Below are 18,925 nucleotides of genomic sequence, written 5' to 3'. Positions count from 1 at the left end.
TTCAAATCACTTGTTCTATTTTACATAGCTTGAAATGTGAAAATAGCGCTGTTGTTTCGATTACTAAACAATGTATCACATCATGATTAATAACTAAATATGATGTTCTGTGTTTATATATAAAGGAAATATGGACTACTTCTATTATTTTCACTCTGGTTAAACACATTCTATATAGAAACACAGCATTGGACTTTAATAAAAAATTAATATTATATAAATAAATAAATCAACCAAGTTTCCCACAATAACTCCTCATTTTTCTATCTTAATTTTCTAAATGGTTCAAACCTGAATAAACATTATCTAATGTGAAATAAATATACTTTGACCTTTATGATAGAAATATGTTGAAGAGGTGTTTTATATGTAAAGCTGTTTAATTAAATGGGGTACATGGAGGCAATTTATGGGGAGATAGTTGTTCCAGGGGTTTGGATTCCACCATGCATTTCCTCATTGTGACTTCGGGGTACAGCTTACGCACCGTGCTTGGCTTCCAAGATCAAAAGTTTTGGGCATTTTCAGGGTGGTATTACCGAAGCGGCTGTTACCCCTAGTCACGTCTGGGTCCTGTGTGGATTATTTGGTCTCCATATTTCACCCCTATAGTGTTCATCAACCCCTGGATTGGATTGATCCAAACTGACTTAAAATATCAAGTCAAGTTCCATGTTCAAACCACGAGGAGTTAGTGTTTTAATGTTAGAAATGGTTCTAGTCTCTTCCCTATTTTTTCTAAAAAATTTCCGCCTCTCCAGTTGCTGGTAATTTTCTTAATGCCTAGGAATATCAAACCTGACGGGTTGCAATTATGTTTGAAATGATTCAACAAATGGTGTTTTTCAAATCCTATTTTTATATTACTGGCATGTTCTCTTATTTTCACTTTCAATTTTCTGATTGTGCGGCCCACATATTGTTTGCCACATGGGTATTGGATAAGATAAATTACATTGGCAGAATCACAGGTGATGAATTCTCTAATGCGATAGCATTTCCCATCTGAAGTGGCTTGATAATGTTGTATAGCATTGGATTTTCTACATTTTAAATTAGTGCAATTGATGCATCGTCCACAATAGTAGAACGAAGATTTCTGGGCCCATCATCATCATTTATTTATATAGCGTCACTAATTCCGCAGTGCTGTACACAGAACTCACTCACATCAGTCCCTGTCCCATTGGGGCTTACAGTCTAAATTCTCTAACACACATACTCAGACAAAAATATGGAGAGACTAAGGTCAATTTGATAGCAGCCAATGAACCTACTAGTATATTTTTGGAGTGTGGGAGGAAACCAGAGCACACAGAGGAATCCCACGCAAACACGGGGAGAACATACAAACTCCACACAGATAATGCCATGGTCAGGAATTAAACTCATGACTTCAGTGCTGCGTGGCAGAAGTGGTAACCACTTAGCCACCGTGATAATCTTATATAAAGTATACCTTATTAGATTCCCCTTTATGTTTATTGTTTCCAGGGCCTGATTAAGGCTTCTGGCCGCCCTAGGCTAATACGGCCGCAGCGCCCCCCCCCCCCCCCCCTCCTCAGAATATATAGGTGTATAGGAACACTCCTGAATATGAATGTTCAGGTATATTCTCCAGCATTCAAATTTAGACAGATTGTGCCATTGTCTCTTACCTGTTCTTGCTCTTCTCTCTTGCAACTTAGTTATCCTCTCGCTGGCTTCTGGAAAGTTGGCGTCCTGTTTTGAAAATGCAAAAATGTATTATAATGCAAACCCTGAATGATTAGGCCCTTTAGTTAAAACAAAACACTCCATTATGGCCAACTAAAAGTACCCCATTGGACAGGCATATATAAGCAATATCTGAATATTTGTTGCAATCAAATACAAACCTCTACCAGCCCCATCTCACTAATATTTAGTATTCTAGTGATTGCTGAGACCACCCATGTGACCACCACACAATCATGAGATTCTGCCCCCCAAAGCTGCTCTATTTTTTAAATACCCCCTGCAGCCATTTTCCTTAACCACAACCCCACCCCCCACAGCCAATTTCCTTAACCCCTGCTGCAGCCATTTTCTTTACCTCCCACCCTGCATCCATCCCCCTTGTAGCTATTTTCCTTACCTCCACTCTGCTAGCTAGCTATCCCCCCCCCCCGTCACATCAAAACTCCCCCAGTCACATATATCAGCCCCCCTACTCTATTCTCCTTCATACATATCAACCTCTCTCCCTCCCTATAGATTTTCATGGCAGCCCCCCCCTCCCACCCTATAGATTTGTATGACAGTCCCCCTCTCCCTCCCTATACATATGCATGACAGTCCCCCCTCTCCCTCCCTATAGATATGCAGGGTAGTCCCCCCTCCCTATAGATATGCAGGGTAGTCCCCCCCCCTCTCTATAGATATGCAGTGTAGTTCCCCCCCTCCCTATAGATATGCAGGGTAGTTCCCCCCCCTTCCTATAGATATGCAGGGCAGTTCTCCCCCTCCCTATAGATATGCAGGGCAGTTCCCCCCCTCCCTATAGATATGCAGGGCAGTTCCCCCCCCTCCCTATAGATATGCAGGGAAGTTTCCCCCCCTCCCTATAGATATGCAGGGAAGTTCCCCCCCCCCTCCCTATAGATATGCAGGGCAGTTCCTCCCCCCTCCCTATAGATATGCAGGGCAGTTTCCCCCCCCCCCTCCCTATAGATATGCAGGGCAGTTCCCCCCTTCACTTACCTGTAGTTGTGCCAGCGTCGCTCCTCTCCTCAGATCAGCAGATAGGAAGTGAAGACGTACTGCTTCCTGTCTGCTGCACAGCAACAGGCAGCCTGGCGATTGGCTGTGTGTTGCTAACCACTGACCACAAATGCTTTTATCGTCGAGCCCTCCACCCCCCGGCGGTGACCCCCCCCTCCCCCCAAAAAAAAAAATGAATGAAGAAAAAAAATTTTTTTTTTTTAAAAAAAAATACCCACAGTGCCGCGCTCCCCAGCGCCCCAGGCTGCAGCCTGGTCAGCCTAGTGGTTGATCAGGCCCTGATTGTTTCCCTATATTTTTTGTGATGGAAAGTCATCTATGAATGTTTTATGTATTTTAGGAGCTCCATAAACTAGGTTAATCAGTTTTACCAATCTTAGTTGATTGGGAATTTTATTTGTTATGTTATTAATACAATCCATTTCAATATATTATTAGAACAGATGGCATATATATATATATATATATATATATATATATATACTGTTAGTGGTCACGGCAGCTCCGGGCACCGCCGCGACTCTCCTGCTGTTCCTAGAACGCCTGCTTTTACGGCCAGGTTAAGGTCCGTCTGGAAAAAGGTGCACGCTGCACTAGGTCAAGCTTCCCGAAAATCCAAGATCTTCGCTGACCGTCACCGTAGACCCTGTTCATTGAAAGTGGGGGATCACGTTTGGTTATCCACACGGAACATCAAGTTGCGGCAACCTTGTAGGAAGCTGGGGCCCCGATACATCGGACCGTTTCCAATTGAGAGGAAAATTAATCCAATGGCATTTAGATTGAAACTACCCACTTCCTTAAAAATACCTGCGACTTTTCATTGTTCACTTCTGAAGAAAGTTGCTGCTCCCAGCAAGTTTAATCGGTCTCTCTCTAACAGGCCCAGGCCTCTGATGGTGAACGGAGACCACGAATATGCTATTGAAAAAATCCTTTATTCTAGGAGGGTTCAAGGTCAAGTCCAATTCCTCGTTCATTGGAAGGGTTATGGCCCTGAGGAGCGATGTTGGATATTGCAGAGGCGTCTCCATGCTGGAAGACTCGTTAAAGAATTTTTCAAGAAGTTCCCCACGAAGCCTGGATGTCGGGGTTCCTTGACCCCTCCTCAAGGGGGGGCTACTGTTAGTGGTCACGGCGGCTCCAGGCACCGCCGCGACTCACCTGCTGTTTCTAGTGACGCCCCGGCCGTTGCTACGGCAACCAGGGCGTCACTTCCGGTTTCTGTGTCCCGGTTGCCTGGGCAACAACCGGGATGCTTTGGTCTTCCTGATGCCGCGCCCGGCCAGCTGTCAAACAGTCGGGCGCGTACGCACAGGATTAGGTAGGGCCAGCCCTGCAAGGCTGTGTAGGATCAGCTAATCAAGGCTGATTACAGATTAGTTTACTGCTGGCACTCTGCCTATTCCATTGGCTGCAGGCTCTGCATATTTATCCTACTGCAGCTGAGGACACATTCTGGACTGTGTCCTGATTGGCCATCTGTACTATTTAAGGCAGTGAGGACTGAGCCTCACTGCCGGTTATAGCGTTCTGTCCTCAGTACTGCTGCCTGCTTGTACTATCCGTTTAGGTTCCTGCTACCTTAGATTTGACCACCCGTGTTTGACCCCTGCTTGTTATTGGACCTTTGACCCTTCTCTTCTGACCTTGACCTTTGCCTGGAATTCGGATTTTGCTTCTCTGCCTGTGAGTTTGACCCTTCGCTTGCCCTTGGATATTGCTTCTGTACCTGTGACCTTTGGACCTTGGATTTCTCTTATACTACAGTCCACCAATCACTCCACTTCTGGGAAACTCCTTTAAGTCAGTATACGCTACTCGACCCTCGGTCGGCCCGCAGCCCAGTCTGTCCCCACCACTAGGGGCTCCAGCGAACACCTGGCCTTCTGAGTAGTTCCCGAGTTTCACTGTACTGACTTGGGAGTTGCTAACATATATATACTTATTTTGTGGAGGTCAACACATCCTAGTCACTAGGGCTCCTTAGCATAGACCATATTGGAGACAATTTTGTTTTGCTACATAGAGGCATCATTATTGAACATAGAATACTATCTGAGTCAATGAGCGCCTATTTTTATCTCTAATATTATGTTTAAGGGAGGGAACCCTAACTAATAGAGCTGCTCTTGCAATTCAAGAAGGATTGCAGTCCCCTAATTTTGCTTAAGATTGAAAAAACAAACAATAATTGATTGCATAAGTATTCAGTGAGTCTATTTGGGTAAGTCTCCACCAACTCTGCACATCTGGACTCTACAATTTTCACCCATTCTTCTTTGCAATATCTCTCATCGGTTGGAACTCATTTGGGAACAGCAAACTTGCAATGATTCCACAGATTCTGTACTGGATTGAGGTCTGGGCTTTAACTGGGTCCACTCCAAGACATTGATTTACGTTGTATTTAAGGCACTCCAAAGTGGCATTAGCTTTATGCTTTGGGAATATATATGTTCTCCAAAGTCCTAGGTTTCTTGAAGACTGCAGGTTTTCCTCCAATATTTGTATAAATTTTGCTCCATCCTTATCTATTTTGACAAGTATTCTACCCCTGAAGCAGTGAAGCATTCCCATACTATTATACTACCGCCACATGCTTCACGGTATGGATGGTATTTTTAATGTTTTGATGCACAATGTTAGGCACAAAGGTTAGGCTTGTACCAAACTAGCTTTTGGCATTAAGGTAAATAAACCTAGTTGATTTTCCTCTATGGGGTGCAAGGAAAAATAGAAAAATATTAATCATCGTGGGGTGCCTTCACAATTGTTCTCGATGCACATTGTGTATATTTAATTCCCCCTCTTGGTTTTGTCGGTTCATACTATATTTGAATACTCTCACATGCCTTCTGCCAAACTCTAGTGAAGATTTCATATGAGTTTTCATCATCAATGGTTTTACTTTTTCTACCGTCCCATAAATCACAGAAATGCAATAACCAAGTGTAACCTCTCACAGGTGTATTTATTTTTTAATCCATCAAACACTTTAATTGTATACCAGGGGACTCCAATCAGTTAATTATGTGCCCTCTGAAAACAAATGAATGCATTGAGGGTTTTTTTTAAGTATTTTAATTAATATTTGATCATATAAATATTCATTTTTATTTTTTTTTCTAATTATTAAGAAAAAATGTAGTGTTTTTTTATTTGACATTAAAGAGAAATTTTTTTGATCAGAGGTTAAAATACATATTTGGTATCCTTATATGCAAGAGAACTAGTTGCTTACATTTTAGGATGAATATCTTGGGTTTATGTTATTATGTTTATATTTTCAAATTAAAGTTCCTTGTTTTCATATATAGTGAAATTATTTTCATATGCAATTAGTAATAAAGATATCCCTTGTCATTTTCTACCAAAGGAAAACCCTATCTGTCTTGAAAAATATCTAAAGTTCATTTGCATGAACTAAGAAACAAAGTAGGCAAATAATGGGCATTTGAACTGATGAACAATAAAATTGGAAAATTTTAAATTGTGTCTGGGCATGAAGGGATGAAAACCATACAGTTTTGACATGTTTAAAAAATGTATATAGTTTAATATAGATATATATATATATATATATATATATATATATATATATATGTATGTAGTAGGAGCTCTGCAAATGGTATAATTTTTTGACAGCCCCAACGTTATTTGAATTGACCAGATCATACTATAAGCGAATATAATGAGCATCAACAATTTACTTTGGTAGGAAGTACGGGGTGTAATCTACATCAGCATGTTGGAGAGACTGGGAACTACAGTACATTGCTCTGATTTGTAGTTACTCAAACTGTCTCATCTCTTTAGGGATCTTGATCATCCCAATCTTTGCAAATTTATGGGAGGTTGCATCGAAGTTCCCAATGTGGCTATTATTACAGAGTATTGTCCTAAGGGAAGTTTGAACGATGTGTTAATGAGTGAAGATATTCCTCTAAACTGGGGTTTCAGGTAATTTACTACTAATGTGTTGCTCATCTGTAACGAACAATTATACAAAAATGATTGTATGTACATATCAAGGGACATTGATATAATTTGTTATGGAGAGGAAACAAAGAGTAGGTAAAATTGGCCACAGGATCCTGCTAGGTTGAGTGACAGGATTATCATTCAACTGTACCATGTAAGTGGCTACATTGGACAAGATCCATCTATTCGTCTATTCGCACTGTATAAATGACCCCTTTACTCTATAAAGTCTTACCAGATGATAGCTAAGTTTCCCACATATATATTAAAAATTAATAAGACATAACATTGTCCTGCAGCTCTGTATTGGCTCATGTCTGAGCCTCTCTGATTGTTGCTCCCAGAACAGGAATAAATTTTTAGCTGTGACTGCAGTGCACTATCCCTCCTGCAAACTTCTCAGGAACTCTCTCATTATCACCATCATCACCATTTATTTATATAGCGCCATTGATTCTGCAGCGCTGTACAGAGAACTCATTCACATCAGTCCCTGCCCCTTTGGAGCTTACAGTCTAAATTCCCTAACATACACACACAGACAGATAGACAGAGAGATAGACTAGGGTCAATTTTGATAGCAGCAAATTAACCTACTAGTATGTTTTTGGAGTGTGAGAGGAAACCGGAGCACCCAGAGGAAACCCACGCAAACACGGGGAGAACATACAAACTTTACACAGATAAGACCATGGTCGGGAATTGAACTCATGACCCCAGCGCTGTGAGGCAGAAGTGCTAACCACTTAGCCACCGTGCTGCCTGATGCCTCTCAGTCCTGCAGCACACAAAGGAACCCACAGTGCTCAGAAACTATCCCTTATTAAAAGGGGTTTTCACTTTCTTTAACAAGTTCAGAGGCAAACGCAGGATTCGAGAAGGGGGGTTTCCACGCCACAATACCGGTGGGCGTGTCCAGCATGTGTAGGCGGCGTGGCTACAAACACACACCAGGTCAAACACACAGACATGTAAACTGTCCCATACACAGATAAGCACAGACACACACATACATAAACACACAGGATCAAACACACAGACATGTAAACTGCCACATACACAGATAAGCACAGACACACACATACATAAACACTCAGGATCAAACACACAGACATGTAAGCTGTCATATATACATACACATAAATATACACATTCTTACCACCTTCTTCTGCTGCCTCCTGCATAACACCCATGCTGGTCATGTGGGAGGAAGGGGCGGAGCCAAGCTGCCGGCAGAGAGCTGTGCTCACACAGCAGGGGACTGACTGGAAGACAATCGCAAGCTACAAGCAGTAGTGGCTGGTCCCAGGAGAGGGGCTACTGTAAGCATACGGCACCCCAGGTAGGGCAGGGGTTTCTGGGGACTAGGAAACACCCCCTGGGTGCGCCCCTGAAGTTTACAAAATTTCTTCCCTTATTAAAAGTATTAATTTGGTGTGGGTCCCTCCCTTATGACTCCAACCATATCAACCATATCCTCTATTTAGCAGGGTCCAGGCACTCATATCTAGCCAAAACTTCTGATGATTGGCTTCAATGCAGCTTATCTCTTTCTGCAGCAAGAGAGATCCAATACACAGGCTCTAATTAAGCAAATGACAAATGCAGCCCTAAGCGAAACGTCCCTAAACTCAGGTGATAGGGACAACAAATGGTACCTGCAACTTAAAGGTTAACTCCTCTCCAGTTTCCAGTCAATAGGATGGGAATGGGCGTTGAAGCCTTGGAGAGGATATACGCCGGACACAGGCATGTTCAGTCCTTCTTACCCGGCTGGAAAAATTGCAACGTAAATTAGTTAAATTTAACAGTTGTCTGTGTCATTATTTATTAAGGTATGTTTGTTTGATTAAGTGTGTCATAGGGGCATGGTAACAGAGGTTAGGAATCTGCAGTTTATATGTCAGACATCCCCTGCTACAGAAAGAGCCAAGAAGCGCTAAATATGATCAGCAGAGGTTGCAGCTATACGTGAGTGCCAGGAGCCTGCTAAATAGAGAAGATGGTGGGAGTAGGGCTGTCACAAGGAATTTGGGGCCCCGGTGCATCAACTCTTTGCCCCCCTCTCCACAGGTAATAAATAAGGTAGCTGTATGCCGCTGCACCCCTTTGGCGCCTCCATAGGGATGTGGTCACGTGTTGGTGCAGTGGTCAACACGGTGGCGTGGCTGCACTTCTTTAGGCATAACATATTGAGGGAGAATCAATTGCTGGCGATGTGGCAGGGTTAACCTGAAACAAATAATATGAGGGGTGGTACTGGGAAGAGCAATAGTTGTCAATTTGACACCTTGGTCCTGAGGACTGGGTTGGGGAAACACTACTTTAGAACAATGCAAAAGATGCTTGCTGTGAATTCCTCCTCAGTATCTGTAATTAGTCAAAGTTTAAGTTAAGGTTTTGGTTAGCAGTATGGTTTCTGTTTCTGGGTGAGATCACTTGCTTAAATTTTCTAAATCTTTACCCAAATGGCTTGATTTGGACATTTAATTTTGCAGAATGGCACAGCTACCTTTCTTCTGAGCATGCTCAATTGTAGGGAAAGTGTCTGAAACTTCAGAAACAGGAGATGGAGGGTTCTGTGCATCCCACTTATCTGTATGGACGACAGCGGGCCAGTGATAGCATCGGATTATAGCTCCTTCCAGGAATTATTCCTATTGCAAGAGCCAGTTAGTGGATTTACCATGTTCTGGAAGTCCTGTTTTGGCATTTTTCATTATTAGACTTAAATTAACTGAAGAGCCCACATTTTTCTTAACTCTGCATATGACATATCTAGTGCACAGATATTAGCAGAGTTGTAAAATTTTACAGAGGATCACTGTACATCCAAATTGACAATTGGTTTTCTATTGTAACTCTGAACTGGTAGAAGCTCAGTAACACAAGACTTAAAAGTAAACATTACCTTTCTTTATAATAATCCAATCTGCATTTGATCTCAGACAGGACCTGATTAAGGATTTCGGCCTCCTTAAGCTAATATGACCCGTAGAATATTCAGGAGTATTTTCCAGCATTCAAATTTAGATAGATTGTGCTGTTCTCTCTTGCTTGTTCTTACAGCTTTGTTGTCATCTAGCTGGTTCTGGAAAGTTGGCGTCTTGTTTTCAAAATTTCCAAACATTTTAAGTGTAAAATGTTAACAAACCCTGAATGATAAGGCTCTTTAGTTTTAAAAAAAATACTAGTCCCAGAACAAACTACACTCTAGCACAGGCATATATAGACCATAAAATATATTAACATTTGTTGTGAAAGAGCTTTAATCAAATACAAACATCTACCAGCCCCATCCCACTAGAATTTAGCATTCTAGTGAACGCTGAAACCACAAAACATCCTTGTGAACACTACAGAATACAGATTTCACATTTACAGAATACACATTTCATCAACCCCCATAGCTATTTCATCACCACCAGCCAATTCATATCCCCTCCCAGCCAATTCATCACCCCCCAGCCAATTGATTAACACACTCAGCCAATTCATTAGCTCCCCCAACAGTCATTTCATCAATCCACAGCGGTCAATTCATTACCACCCAATCATTTCATTACCCCCCAGCCAGTTCATCACCCCTCCAGCCATTTCACCACCCCCTTAGCCATTTAATTACCCATCCCCCTAACCATTTAATTACTCATTCCCCAGTAATTTCATCATCCACCCACCTCAGCCAATTCATCACTCCATTTAGTCATTTCATCAACCCCCAGCGGCCAATTCATGACCCCCTCCATCACCCCCGAGACATTTCATCACCCCCCAAACATTTTGTCAATTAGCCCCCACCATTTGTCACTTACCTTCCTCTACTCTCTCCGCCTCTCCAGGCTTCACCACTGCAGCAATTTTTGTTGGATATAGGCAGCCTGGCAGCAAATTTGAGTGCTGTTAGCTGCCTGTCAGTCACGGTCAAACTGTTCTTAGTCTAGTCTCATGAGATGTGGTAATGCTTATGAGACCAGAAAAGAACAACGGCCACACTGACAGGCATCTAACAGCAATCAGATTGCTGCCAGCCTGCCTGTCACGCAATAGTGACTATCAGTCCCACTCCCTTTAGTCCAGGGCCAGTTCTGATTCTTCCAACCAGCCCCCACCACTGATATTAAAAAATAAATAACATGGGTAGGGATTAGTAGGAAAATCCATCGCAGGATCCAGCAGTCCCAGGCAGCAATTGATCAGCCAATTGGTTATTCAGGCCCTGATCTGAGAGCTACTGTACTTTGAATACAGGTACCTGCCTCAATTTACTGTGAGAATGGCTATAGCATTATGAGTGCTATGTAAATGTGCCAACTTCAGCTCAAATACCTAAATTGTGAGGGACATCAATGTAAATTTGATCTTGAGTGTATTAACTATATATAATTGAAATTATTTTATTTTACTTTATAGAGACTACTCTAGTTTGCAAGTTATAAGCAGTATCTAATGAGACAAAGCAAAATGGCTACCCCCTGTGGCCTTACTTCAGCAAATTTGCTTATTATAACAAAATAGTAGAGAATTGCAACTATGCATAACAATAAAAATGATAGCAGGAAACAGAAAGCATTCAAAATTATTTTAGTGACCATGGTCCTTTTAGTATCATGTGGATATAGCAAAGTACTGTCATAAATAGGTTGCCTGTTCATCTCTGCCAAGCAAATTAAAATATAAGAATCATATAGTTAAGGCTAGGTGAGCGAACATAATACATCAAAACATACTTGTCCTTGCACTTTTGTTGACACATCACCCCATTGTCTCTACAGAGAGCCTGCATTTGCTTACTTAGAGATCCATTAATGACCTGTGCTTCAAAGGGAGCCCAACAGTAATGCTTTGCATAGCAGAATGTGTGCAAATCTTACTAGTTTTAAATTGGTAACTACTCAATACATAGGATTCCATTTTTATATATATATTTTCTTATTGGTTTTGTTGTTTTTTTTATATTTTTCTTAATATAATTTCTTCACTTGATCACTTATGAAGTTTTGGAGATGTTTTTAAGCAATATAAAATTTTGCAATTTGTTTTGTTTTATGCATTTAGGTTTTCATTTGCTAATGACATAGCACATGGCATGGCGTATCTACATCAGCATAAAATGTACCATCCACGGCTTAAATCCACAAATTGCGTCGTTGATGATCGTTGGGTTTGTAAAATTACAGGTAAATTTATTATGTGGATATTAAATGCTTAATATATTTTGTTGTTGTTGATGATAAAAGAGAGGAGACAAAAAGTAAAGTAAAGAACAATGGTAAACCATTCCCACAAATCTATAAAGGGAACTATAAAGGAATATTAGTTTAAGGAGGAGGAGGGAATTGCTCATGGTCCTGTTAGATTATGAGTAATTCATGGTCACAGCTGAAGACCGTATGGCATCTTAGGCAAGATAAAGGTATCTTGTCCTCAACTCTGATTGTATCTGATAAAATAACTTTCCCATGGGATTCCCCATTTCTGTGCACCTTTGCACCATACCACTCTATTTAACATAATGTAAATTACCTCTAAATTTTGTTGATTATATTTTTATTGGAGTCTGCAGAGACCACAATAAATTTTGCACCTTCCCTTTCCCCACTTTCTCCTGAAAGGTTTCTGTACTGTGATTGGAAGAGGCATGACAAAGCAGTATTGCCAGTTACACCAGCTGCCTGCCGTCATGCTTGTCTACAAGTAAAGCAGAGCCGATAGCAGGAGGGCAAACAGTATAATTAGCAACACTGTTCCACCCTGCCTTACCAATCACTTGCTGCAAGGGAAAAAAAATATCGGAATTTAGAGGAAAGGATAATATTGACCCCTCAGTGTCCGGTATGTCACAATCAGGATTTAATATATAAAATATGAATTGCTGTACTCTCTGTGGGCAAGTAACTAAGAACAGATGATCAGATCTATATTTTCAAATAAGACATATCCACATCAAAGCAGTTTCTTTTATCATTCCTATTTGAGCAAGTCCCCATGCATATTCATAATCCGGAAAATAAACTACACCTAATACATCAAACAGAAAGGTCTACCTGGCAGGGAAATTATAGGATTGTCACAAATAATCAATATTTTATAGTGATGTTTCATGTCTACACATAAGCTAAAATTATACTCTTTTGATTACACATATTATTTTCATTCTGTGATATTCAAGAGGAAATTTCAGGCATATACAAGAATTTATGGCTATTCTTGAATATATTGTGATTCATACCCAGGTGTCCCCCCTATTAGCAAATACACTGCCTTTCTGGAAACTGGAATTTCCCCTAAGTGTGCACATGGGTGGTCTTGATTAGAGAGTTGCCACACATGCACAACTGACTGAGTATCAGCATGCCTAGGGATGATATTTGTCATTCAGAGTCACGCAGATGTTGTGCACAGTAGGAAAGTGAGCAAGGGATGCTAAGAAAAAGAAAGGTGAAGCTTGTAATCAGAGAGAGGAGCAAGTCTGAGTCGGGCAGAGAGACAGGAGACAGAGAGAGGAGGAGGAAAAGTCTGCCAGAGCAGAGAAACGGAACTAATGAGTGAAGCACCATGGAGAGAGAGCAGGAGAGTGGAAGAAGAGGTAAAGAGAGGGATAAAGAGACCATTTAGAGAGGAGTGGATGTAGCTGGCAGACTCAATACCCGAGAGGGGCCTTGCTGCCAGTGGAAGGTGGAGACCAGTGAGATAAGTAGCAGCCAATTTCTATGTTATATAATTGAATGGACTGTCTTTTGTTGTTATTAGTTAGACAGGGAACTGGTGGGGAGACCTTTATGTGTAAAAACCCCTTTTGCAGGACTATGCTTTAATCAAGGGTGCAGTGCACGGAGATAATATATGCAGGTTATAATATAGGGGCTTTTTGACTTAAAATATCATCTCTCAGGAGATACACCTGTTTATTTGATGGGGTTTATTGTGACCCTGCCTTTGCATTAAGGCTTATTTTAGCCTTATTGCACCTAACTGTGTGTAAATTGATCGTTGGAGCCCTTGCAACACAGTTTACAGTTTTAATTTATTTTGTATCACTGTATGATTATATGTTGATTTTATATTTCGCTCTCATTTCTACCCCTAATTTTAATGCATTATTAAAGATTATTTTTATCTATCCTTTCGGAGTGCCCCATTTACACCCCTTTTTTTTGTCCTTGCTTGTTCTTTTGTTAGAAGGTTGTACACAAGTCTCTTGAGTAGTTTGGAAGTAAAAGGGAAGAGAGAAACAGAGTGGTAGTAGGAGAGAGGTAGGGTCAAGAGATGGTTTAAGACAAAAGGGAAAGTGCCAGTGGAGAGGGACATGTTGAAAATGTGACCTAATTGTTAATGGAGGAGTTGGGAGGGAATGGGGTAAAATATACAATTATTTCATTCAACTAATGTCCTCTGAAGATACATAGTAGGAGCAATCTGTATCCGGCTATGAAGATCGTTAAAACTATCCTCAAACTTTGTCAACTGCGAGATTCTTACAGAATAAAATATATCAATAGAACCATAGGAGATTAAATGTACACTTATTAGGTTAGATTAGGAACAGGTCAGATCATTATAACTAGGAAAATGATTCTAACAAATATCTTTAGAATGCCTAGATGCCTGTCTTCAAGTAGTAACCATACATAGGGCTGTCATAAAAACTTCCAGACAATGATACATTGAAAAGGTCATACTAGCTTATGTATGGACCATCTTGAGAATGGTAAATATTATGTGTGTTGAATAAATTGAACAAACTCTTATCACCTAATATAATTAGATTGTTCTACTCAATCACTTAAAAATAGTGGGTGCCAGGCCAGGGCTGTCAAAAAGTATGAGCATACTTGGCAGTTGTCCGAGGGCCCCATAAGTTGGGGCCCTCAAAGTTGGCAAGCCCCATAGACTTGCCAACTTTTCAATATATTATTCCAGAAATTGCACTCAGAGTGTTCATGTGCATGACGGTGACCAACTGTGTAGGAGAATGTTCATTTTCAAGACTGAAACTGATAACAAATAAGCTTCACAGCACAATTGAGCAGCAGCATTTGAACTGGCTTTCACTCATGTGTATGGAAAAGGTCATGCAGAAGACCATTGAATTCAAGCCAATCATAAAGCAATTCTCTGCAAAGACATTTCGCAAATGTTTGTGTTGAACTATTCATTAAGAATAAATTATTGATAGTAATTTCTTTTTTTTTTTTTAAACTTTTTATTAGAAACATCTTTTTCTAGTAGAAAATGCATTACAGATTTTTGAGAGGTTAATCAGTGACAGATAACACGTGTTTACATACAACAGAACACTTAAACACTCTCATGGTACCCTCGTATTCAGGAGATAATTGCATATTTATCTAGCACTGTAAAGATAGATGTTGTTTTAACATTTCAGGGTTATAGGATATAGAGGGGGAAGGAAAGTAATGAATGGAAGGGGGACATGTAGGGACCAGAGGAAGGGATTGGGGGTTAAGGAACTTGTTTAGAAATATCATTCCATGCTCGGGTTACACTAAAACTGGAGTGGAGGTTGATTATGATATAGGGCCCATGAGCACCAGACTTTGTAGAAGGAGACGGAGGAGCCCCTTAGCACACTGGTAATGTGCTCCATTTGGTAAGTATGCCAGATCCGGCTGCAGACCATCTGAAGTGTTGGTGGTGTGGAGGCCACTATCTGACATGTGGCGGCGCTGATGATATTCCTGAAGAATTTATGCTCAGATTTGGTAAGGTCTGGGAGGGGCAGCGGTAGTAAAATATGCTTAGGATCGAGTGGTATATGAGTATTTAGGATTGTTGAGGCTAATGCGAGAACTGCTGTCCAGTATGGGCGGATCCTGGGACAGTCCCACCATATATGCATGAATGTTCCAGTCTGACCACAGTTTCTCCAGCAGTCAGCGCTAGTCTGCGGGAATATTTTTTGCAATCTCGAGGGAACATAATACCATCTATGTAACAGTTTGTTAGCATTTTCTTTGATGCGGACATTTATAGAGCAGCGAGCTGTACAATCAAATATATCCGACCACTCTTCCTGATCTAGCTTGGTCCCCAGGTCCGCCTCCCACTGGGTCTGAAAGCGATCGATAGTAATTTCTTACTGTGCCATCTCCATCTATATGATTTACCAACTGAGTTCCATTGTTATGTTAAATTTCTTGTTTTTCAACTTCAAGGCTCATGTTATATTGTCCAAATGTTTCCGTTTAATGTTTAAACACTGATTTTGTTGGAAATACCAATAAATATCAGTTTCATTTTATCAATAATATACATTTTTATTCCTGTGAGTGGTTGTGTAGGTAGGACCCCAGACACTGCTTTACACAGGGGCCTATGATGCTGTTAAGACGACCCTGTGCCTGGCGGTCCTACATGAGGGCAATTTATACAAGCATATGGTGGCAACAGAAATACTAAACATATCAAAAAAACATATGAATGATACTTTATATCATATAAAAGCTTGCTGAATAGAATGTCACAGATTCATACCAATAAACCTTTCACTTAATGATGTGCTTCTAAAGATTATTTAGCTCCCATGTAAATGCTGTCATTAGGTTTAGAAATATTATAGTCTTGTTGGAATTGAATTATCTTTCACCATCTGATACCATTAAAGTGTTAGTATCACATTACATAAATATAGTGTGGTTGTTGTGTTAAAATATAGCACAAGTTAACTAAAGCACCAGCCACATCTATTACAATAAAAAAGTAATGTACGTAATAATATATGATAGATTATTGTACTTGAATAAAGTGTTATAATTTTATATAACTATAAATAATAGATCTGATTAATCTCCTATTAGCTTAAATCCATTATTTAACTTTTTGTGGTTTGATGGGTTTTGGTGTCATGTGATATCAAGATATGTATATAAATTGTGATTGAGAGGCTATTTATAATGTAGTTTTATTATTACTAAATACTTGGTGAGCTGTTTCTCTTAATGGTACGTATTAAAGTTATATTAATAATATATGTTGTTTCTCAATCTTTCAATATAAGATATATTTAATTTTCTCAGGTTCTTGAGGCAGCAGACTGGATGTTGTTAATTTCTTCTTTGCTTGTGTCTGCGGATAAAAACTAATGAAAAGAATATATGTTGCTATTATTGACTGATGTTTTTACAAAGATGTTCCTGTGTTGCATTCCCATCTCCATGCACCTATCTGTCTCCCTTCAGATTATGGTTTGGAAAGTTTCCGGAAAGCATTTTCTGTGGAAGATTATGACACATACCAGGAGCATCGTGTTCAGATCTACATAACTCCAGAGAATCAATCCGTGTCCAGCCAGGAGAAATCTGCAGCAGCTGACATGAACAGGTATGACATATATTGTAATATGTAAGAAGAGTTCACCAGACTGGTGTTTTACAGTCTTAGGGCTAGATTTACTAAGCTGCGGGTTTGAAAAAGTGGGTATGTTGCCTATAGCAACCAATCAGATTCGAGCTTTCATTTATTAAGTACCTTTTACAAAATGACAGCTAGAATCTGATTGGTTGCCATAGGCAACATCCCCACTTTTTCAAACCCGCAGCTTAGTAAATCTAGCCCTTAGTTTTCATTGCATAGCTTTATAATAATAACATGTTCAATATTTATGGAAGATAACCTTTTCTGTGCCAAAACATTTATGTTCCGATTCCATATAATGAGAAGGGGCTTTTATCTATATGCTACAAAAATTACAAAGTAGAAGATAGATATTTTTCTTTCACTACAGAGTTGTGTCTAATGAGACAAACAGGTTTTCTATTGGGAGTTTGGGAGCTGTAGGGATATTTAAAAAAACAAGAAAATTATATAGCTTCAAAACAAATGTTCCCTCCTTTACTCTAATCAATTGCCTGACAAAAATAATTTTCATGTCTCTGCCCATTGAAAAAACATTAACTGCACACAAAAAAAATCTATTAAATTTATTGGAAGTGTAACTTATTCATGTTTACAGTGAATACTTGTCACACTAACGCTGGCGAGAAGATTTAGGGAAATCAAATACACTAGTTTTTGAATCCCACTCTAGTATATATATATTTATATATAGATACATATGAATCTACTATATAAATGCCTAGTGGCGTGTGTGAAAAAAAAAAAAACCAAGCTGCAGTGCCACCTGCTGGGCAGAGGTTTACACTGACCTATATATTTCTTGAAGGAGAAGTGACAGTTGTGAGTGGTTGGTGGTTGCCGGGGGTGACAGTGGGGCTACCTTAAGTAGCTTGATGAAGTATGTGGCAATGAAGATGAAGGATGAGGTGATGGAGAAAAATTATGAGGTGGTGACATGTGGACAAAACCACGTTAAAAAAGGGCGCTTGCGTCGGGAAGTAACGCTCTTCCCCTGAGGAGGCCTGGGCTAGCCCCAAATGCATGACAAGAACCTTTTTAACACCTTAAGTAGCTTGATTTGACTAGAATGCATGAGTATCATGCACGGGTTAACTTGTGTTTTTATATGTTTCTATATGTGTGTGTATATTTTATGTAAATAAAGAAATACTGCAGCGGGTTACTCAGAGACTCATAGCTACGCTGCTGGGTTCCCAACTGTTTTTTGTAGTCTTTCTCCAAAGTCATCTTGATGAGCAGGGAAGTGACAAGGCTAAATGCCATGGTCTTAGTGTACTCTGAATAGAGGGGACATAGGAAATGGGCATGGATGGGCAGGAGGACTATGAGTCTGTTGTTTTAAGACTGTGTATATGGACTGGGATTCCAGTTCTTTGGTGGCTGTGGCTTTATGTCAGGTGTGATATCCCTCACTGACATCAATGCATTATTATGCTGAGCAGGATATCACCCACCCATCATCAGCTATTTATACAGCGTCACTAATTCTGCAGCGCTGTACAGAGAACTTGCTCACATCACAAAATTCCCTAACATATACACACACAGACACACCAAGAGAGATTAAGGTCAACTTGCTATCCGCCAGGTAACCTACCAGTATGTTTTTGGAGTGTGGGAGGAAACCGGAGTACCCGGAGGAAACCCACGCAAACACAGGGAGAACATACAAACTCCACACAGATAAGGCCATGGTCGGGAATTGAACTCATGACCCCAGTGCAGTGAGGCAGAAGTGCTAACCACTGAGCCACCGTGCTGCCCCTGCAAAACTGCCCAGAGCGGGTGTCATCCCACCTGACATAAAACCACTGCCATC

At 40.3% G+C, this 18,925-nt stretch overlaps 1 protein-coding gene and 1 long non-coding RNA gene across 2 annotated transcripts in view; both read left to right on the top strand.

Moving 5' to 3' along the window:
* LOC142148858 (atrial natriuretic peptide receptor 2-like) overlaps window positions 1-18,925 on the top strand; it is an 88,362-nt gene that overhangs the window by 19,398 nt on the left and 50,039 nt on the right. The window lies entirely within an intron of this gene.
* Window positions 6,588-17,061, top strand: LOC142153616 (uncharacterized). The gene is made up of 3 exons (XR_012691548.1): window positions 6,588-6,705; window positions 11,785-11,906; window positions 16,929-17,061. It is a non-coding gene; the product is annotated as an uncharacterized LOC142153616 (long non-coding RNA).

The sequence above is a fragment of the Mixophyes fleayi genome, chromosome 1 (assembly GCF_038048845.1).
Source record: "Mixophyes fleayi isolate aMixFle1 chromosome 1, aMixFle1.hap1, whole genome shotgun sequence".
In the NCBI taxonomy this organism is placed as follows: domain Eukaryota; kingdom Metazoa; phylum Chordata; class Amphibia; order Anura; family Limnodynastidae; genus Mixophyes; species Mixophyes fleayi.
This window is presented reverse-complemented; position numbering and strand designations above follow the sequence as displayed.